At 33.7% G+C, this 7,242-nt stretch overlaps 1 long non-coding RNA gene across 1 annotated transcript; it reads right to left on the bottom strand.

Annotated features, from left to right (window-relative positions):
• Positions 1–6,803: 6,803 nt before the first annotated feature.
• On the bottom strand, positions 6,804–7,242 carry LOC121235631. Its single transcript, XR_005934576.1, has 2 exons — positions 7,154–7,242; positions 6,804–7,017 (listed from the first exon to the last, which is right to left on the bottom strand). It is a non-coding gene; the product is annotated as an uncharacterized LOC121235631 (long non-coding RNA).

Consider the following 7,242-nt stretch of genomic DNA (forward strand, 5'->3'; position numbering starts at 1 on the left):
TGCATCATAATGAAAGTGAATGAAGGGCTAAATAAATAGTATTTTATACAAACAAAATGATGAGTACAAAATGCCATCTATAGATCTAGAGAACTTCTGCCTCCATTGGATCATACCTAAAGGTCTCCTCAATAAATTAAGGTTTCCAAATTAAAATTTAAAACCCATAAGAATTGATAAATAAATACTAAAAGTCTAATCACATCTAACCAAAAATAATATAATATTTAAAAATATAATATATGAATAGGAGGAAGAAATGTGGAGAAGTAAGAGAGGAGGAGAAAGGAGGAGGAGAGGAGGAGGAAGCGATGAGGAGAATGAGTGGAAGAGGGGAAGAGAAGAGGAAGAGTTTGGAGGGAGGAAGAGAATGAAGAATGAAAGAAAGGAAGAGTGGAAAGAGGAAGAGTGGAGGGAGGAAGAAAGAATGAAAGGAGCAAAGGAAGAGTGGAGGAGAGAAGGAAGAGGAGGATGATGTGGACTAGGATGAGCATGAGCAAGGGACAAGGAGAGGAGGATGAAGAAAACTAGTAATAAAAAAATATAGGAAATCTTCTGCTATTATATTACTTTTAGCAATAATTGACTATTAAAAAAATGTTCCTCATAACATGCTTTGGAAAAATAATGTCTCAAAGAACACAAAATAATAAAACAATCTGAATACGTTGACCTGACTTTATTAATACATAAACATAGTAGATATCTCCTATCATCAATCTTTACAAAGTTCGTTACTACATTACTAAAACCGCATCAACGGGCATGGAAGAGAATCATACAAAACAACAAATTTTGCAACTAATGGAAGAGAATGATCTACAAGATAATATAATGTAAAATAAAACGGAAAGTTCATGAAAACATGCCAATAAGAGACATAAAACTTCTAACATAACATACATGCTATTCCTTGGGCAGAATTCCACAGTTAGATTAAAAAAATGTCATTAGATAAAAATTTACAGAACATAATTAATCTTGTAATTTTCCATCTTGCCGTCTAAATGAGGATTATAATTTTAAATAAAAAACGACAATATAAGTACCTAAATCAATCATTTTTCATTCTTTCATCTTTGTATCAAAATTAAAGGTATTCCGGAATTAAGGGCTCAGACCTATAAATAGTATTTTATACAAACAAAATGATGAGTGCAAAATGCCACCTATAGACCTAAAGAGCGTTGTCTTCATTCGGATCGAAGCTAAAGGCTTCCTAAACAAATCCAACATACAACATACAAATCTAGAAGGAAGAGACGTGGAGTGGTAAGAGAGGAAGAGTGAAGGAGAGGGAGAAAGGAGAAAGGAGAAAGAGTGGGGGAGGAAGAGAGGAGGAGAGAAGGAAATGAACAGAGGAGGAAGAAAAGAGAGAATGAAGAGTGGAGAAGAGTGGAGGGAGGAAGAAAGGTCGGGGGAGAGGAGGAAGTCTAATCACAACCAACCAAAAATAACATAATATTTAAAAATAAAACATACAAATAGTATATCTAGGAGGAAAAATTGTGTAGTAGTAAGAGAGGAAGAGAGAAGGAAGGAAGTGAGGAGGAGAGGGGTAGAGGTAAAGTGGAGGGAGAAAGATAGGTGGAGGAGAGAGGAGGAAGAGTGGAAGAGAGGAGGAGAGGAAAAGTGGAGGAGAGGGAGAGAGGAGGAAGAGTGGAGGGGGAAATAGAGGAGAAAAAGAGGAAAGGATGAGAGGAGGAGAGAAAGAGTGGAGGGAGGAAGATAGGTGGAGGAGAGGAGGAAGAGGAATAGAGAAGGAAGAGTGGAAGAATAGAGGGAGAAAGTGAGGAAGAAAGGAAGAGTGGAGGAGAAAATGAAGAGAATAGTAGAGGACAAGTAGGATGAGCAGTAGGATGATGGGGAAGGGAGGAGAGAAAAAACTAGTAGTAAAAAAAGTATCGTAAATCTTTTGCTATAATATTATTTTTAGCACTAATTGATTGTTAAAAAAAGTTCCTCATAAGTTCCTCACAACGCAAAAATAATGCCTCAAAGAACACAAAATAGCTCAATAAAGAAACCTAAATACGTTTACCTGACTCTATAAAATACAAAATATAGCAAGTATATTTCGTAATCAATCTTTACAAAGTTCATTGCTATAATACTAAAACCGCATCAATCGACTTGGAAAACCTACATTATTAGACAATCCTAGAGAACCACAAATTTTGCAACTAATGGAAAAGTATAATCTACAATGAAATATAACAAACCTAGAGTTAATGAAGGAAAACGTTTGAACTTCCACATTATAAAGACAATAAAATGTTAAAAAAAAAAGGGAAGTCCTTGAAAAAAATCCAATAAGAGACTACCTGTTGATTCTTTGGGCATAATACCATAGTTAGCTTGTTATAATATATTTATTGAAAGCTATCAGGGTAAAGTGTGTAACTACTCTTCATCATCGAAGAATATGTCATCAGATAAAAAAATAATAGTACAAAATTAATCCTGTAATCTACCATCAAACTCTTTTTTACCTTTGCTGTCTAAATGAAGATTATAATTTCAAATAGAAAATGACAATATATACCTAAATCAACTTTTTTTCATCCCTTCATCTTTGCATCAAAATTAAAGGTATTCTTGAATGAAGGGCTAAGACCTATAAATAGTATTTTAAACAAACAAAATATACAAAATGCCATCTATAAACCTAGAGAGGGCCTGCCTCCTTTGGATCAAAGCTTAAGGCTAGCCACTAAGTTTATCCAATCAAAGTTGTACATACCTAAAGCCTCCCTCCTCAACAAATGTCAAACTTTGAGAAAGAAAAGAGAAGAGGAAGAGTGGAGAGAGGAAGAGAGGTGGAAGAGAGGATGAGGAGTGGAGGAGAGCAAGGGAGGAGGAAGAGAAGACGAGGAGGAGAAGGATGAGGAAGGAAGGAGAGGATATGAGGGGGGAAAACAAGTAGAAAAAAAATATAGGGAATCTTCTGCTATGATATTACTTTTAGCAATAATTGACAGTTTAAAAAAGTTCCTCATAATATGCATTGAAAAAATAATGTCTCAAAGAACACAAAATAAATCAACAAAAAAATCTGAATACGTTTACATGGCTCTATAAAATACATAAACATAACAAGTATATTCTATTATCAATCTTTACAAAATTCATTACTACATTGCTAAAACCGCATCAAGCGGTTTGGAAAACCAGCACTATTAGACAATCCTATTGAGTTACAAATTTTGCAACTAATGAAAGAGTATGATCATTCTACTGGGAAATATAAAACCTAGAGTTAATGAAGGATAACGTTGAAACTTCCACATTATCAAGACAATATAATATATGAAAAGTTCATGAAAACATTCCGATAAGAGATATAAAGGTTCTAACATAACATACATATTGATTCCTTGGGCAAAATATCGCAGTTAGCTTGCCATAATATAGTCATTGAAAGCTGTCAATGTAAAGTGTGTAACTACCCTTCATCATCGAAAAATATATGTAATTAGATAAAAAAAGTAATAGTACGGAATTAATCTTGTTATCTGCCATCAAACTATTTACCCTTGTCGTTTAAATGATGAGTATAATTTCGAATAGGAAACAAAAATATCAGTACCTAAATCAATATTTCTTCATCCCTTCATCTTTATATCAAAATGAAAGGTATTCCTGAATAAAAGACTAAGACCTATAAAGAGTATTTTATACAAAAATAAAAAATAATGAGTACAAAATGTCATCTATAGACCTAGAGAGTGCCTACCTCCTTTGTATCAAAGCTAAAGGCACTATTAAGTCTATCTAATCAAAGTTGTACATGCCTAAGGTCTCCTCAACAAATCTCAAGGTTTGGAAATTAAAATTTAAAACCTGTAAAGATTGAGAAAGAAATACTAAAACTCTAATCACATTCAAGTAAAAATAATATAATATTTAAAAATATAACATACAAATAATATATTTAGGAGGAAGGAATGTGTAGTAGTAAGAAAGGAGGAGACGAGGAGGAGGATGAGGAAGCGGAAGAGGAAGAGGAGATGAGGAGATGAGAGGAAGATTGGAGGTAGGAAGAGAGGTGGAGGAGAGGAGGAAGAGAAGTAAAGGAAGAGAGGAGTAAAGGAAGAGAAGAGGAAGAGTGGAGAGAGGGAGAGATGAGGAAAGGACAAGAGGAGGGGAGAAAGAGTGCAAGAAGGAAGAGAGGTGGACAAGAGGAGGAAGAAGAGGAGAGGAGGGAGAGATGAGGAGGAGTGGAGAGAGGGAGAGAGGATGAAAGGACGAGAGGAGGAAGAGTGGAAGAGAGGAGGGGAGTAGGAGTGGAAGGAGGAAGAGAGGTGTAGGAGAGGAGGAAGAGTAGAGGAGAGGAAGAGAGGAGAAGAGGAGGAAAGGAAGAGAGAAGCAAGTGTGGAGGAGAGAAGGAAGAGAAGAGAAGAGGAGGAAAAGAGGAGAGGAGGAAGAGTGGAGGCGTGGAAGAAGAGTGGAGGGGGGGAGGAAGAGAGATGGAGGGGAGGAAGTGGAAGAAAGGAAGAAAAGAGAAAGAGTGGAAGAGAGGAGGAAAATATGAAAAGAGGAGGAAGGAAGAGAGGTGGAGGAGAGTAGGAAGAGTTGAGGAGTGGAAGAATAGAGAAAAAGAGGAAAGGAAGGCTGGAGGAGAGGAGGATGAGGAGGATGAGGGAAAAAACTTGTAATAAAAAAAAATATAGAAAATTTTTTGCTATGACTTTTAGCAGTAATTGACTATTAAAGAAAAGTTTCTCATAATATGCATTGCAAAAATAATGCCTCAAAGAACACAAAATAGATCAACAAAAAAACATTAATACATTTACCTCGCTCTATAAAATACATAAACATAGCAAGTATCTTCCGTCATCAATTTTTACAAAGTTTGTTGCTAACATGCTAAAAGATCAACCGGCATGGAAAACCTGCATTATTAGACAATCCTATAGAACTACAAATTTTGCAAATAATGGAAAAGTATGATTAATCTACAAAAAAATATAACAAATCTAGAGTTAATGAAGGAAAACATTTGAAGTTCCAGATTATCAAGGCAATATAATTTAAAATAAAATAGAAAGTTCCTGAAAACATCCAATAAGAGACATAAGGCTTATAAGATAATATATCTGCTAATTCTTTGGGCATAATACCCCAATTAGCTTGTCATAATATATTTATCAAAAGTTGTTAGTATAAAATATATAACTACCATTCATCACTAAATAATATATGTTATCAGATAAAAAAATAATAGTATGAAATTAATCCTATAATCTACCATCAAACTATTTACCTTTGCCGCTAAATGATGATTATAACTTCGAATAGAAAACGATAATATAAGTACCCAAATCAACCATTCTTCATCCCTTCATCTTTGTGTCAAAATGATGTGTAAAAGATGAGCCAGAAGTACTCACTGCTGAGAAATTCTGAAAAAGGGTTTAACAAAAATGATGAAACAATTAGAACACTTGTAATCACTAGTTACCCGACAAATTATCTCTAACATGTTTCACATATGAATTTATCTTTAGAAAATAGAATTATTTTTTAACTGTATTGCTTTTTGCATGACTACCTAACGTAAACAAAGTTCACTGAGCTTAACGAGGCTCTTCAAAAAAAAAACAAAAAAAGGTAGGAAATCATCTTTCAAAAATTAAGAGTCTCATATGGTTTCAACCAGAGGAGGCAATTGACACACTTGTGCATGCAGAATATTTGGAGTTAAAAGACCATAAGCCCCCATCCTGTTCCAACTTAAGAGGAAAATTCCAAGGTGTCTAACGAGGAACCCTATATAAATTCTCAAGCATATAGAATTATCCTATCAGATGAGGTCATGCACAATTACTAAAACTAGGTGTTTATTTGAGCAGTTGGTTTGATATGATGTACTAATCAATGTATGCGGACTTTGCAAAAGCAGACCCAAACCTGTCAACCAATGATTATATTCATTCAAATTTATATTCACATATCTAAAGCACACCCAACTATTCAATAACGTTAGCTACATTTGAAAAAGTAAATAGATTGATTTCCAAGACCTATATAAAATAAAATTGTTACAGTGGCTGAAAAGAGCAGCAACTATCCAAATAGAAGTTAGATAGCATTAACAAAGAAAGCGAGAATCAAAACCTTTGTTTGAAGGAAACTATGTTCAGGAAGATTTGGCTTCAAAACATCTAACAGAAAAGTTGTTGCCTCACGGATCAGGTTCTTCCATTAAAACCACAAAGAAATTGAAAGCAAAAATGAAAATCAATTTACCCCTACGAAGCCTGTCAGTATTAAAAAAAATTAAAGCAATAACAATGGAAAATCACATGTCCTTATTATTACATTAATATACCAACTCAAAATTCAATAGAGACAACAAACCTGAAGAAAGAGATCTGTTATGGTATTGTAATCAACTGGACAACCTCCCTCCATTTGAGATAACATTAGTGCAAAGTTAACAGCTCCCTACATTCCAAAAGTAAGTATTAGCTCCATGGTTCCAGAAAGAAAAGGTCTGTGATGGGTAAATATTAAGTTGATTAAACATGGTTCAAAGATTTTGTTTTAAAAGGAAATATACGGTTTCAAGATTTTCTCCGTATCCAAAATATAATACTTTTATACTACAACACAGTTATTCAGAAAAAGTTAAATGGAAAACATATGAAAGGAGAAGTTTTGGCTCCAACAGAATTTCTTATTTGCTCAAGTTTCAACTTGTTTGTTTTCACAGATGAGATGAGTTGAGATGAAAGTTTAAAGTTGAATAAAATATTCATAGAATATATTTTTTTAATATTATTTTTGTTTTGGGATTTGAAAAAGTTGAATTGTTTATTTTATTTGTGTGGGAATTTGAGAAAGTTTTAATAATTAGATGAGATTAGATAAAATGAGTTGAAAAGAATTGTAAACGAGTAAGTACTAAAACAACAAAACATACAAACAGAAAGAGATATAGTCCAATACCTGAGGATTTGAATGAAGGATTGTCTGTAGAAGGAATAGTTAATCTGGACTGTACCCAGCCTAAAGGAATAAAGAAACAATGACATGATCAGATCATGAAATAAGTATACAAAAATAAATGATAAATAATATAATAATAACAGTAATGCAATCAATCACAATAGCAACAATGATTAAAAGAAAAAGATATCTTCACCTGTTTTGAATATATTAAAATTTTATCAAATCCCCTATGTTCAGCAAAAGCAGCAACGACTTTTGAAGTTGCTCTGGCTTTATCGTGAT

This window comes from Juglans microcarpa x Juglans regia, chromosome 6D (assembly GCF_004785595.1).
Source record: "Juglans microcarpa x Juglans regia isolate MS1-56 chromosome 6D, Jm3101_v1.0, whole genome shotgun sequence".
Taxonomy (NCBI): domain Eukaryota; kingdom Viridiplantae; phylum Streptophyta; class Magnoliopsida; order Fagales; family Juglandaceae; genus Juglans; species Juglans microcarpa x Juglans regia.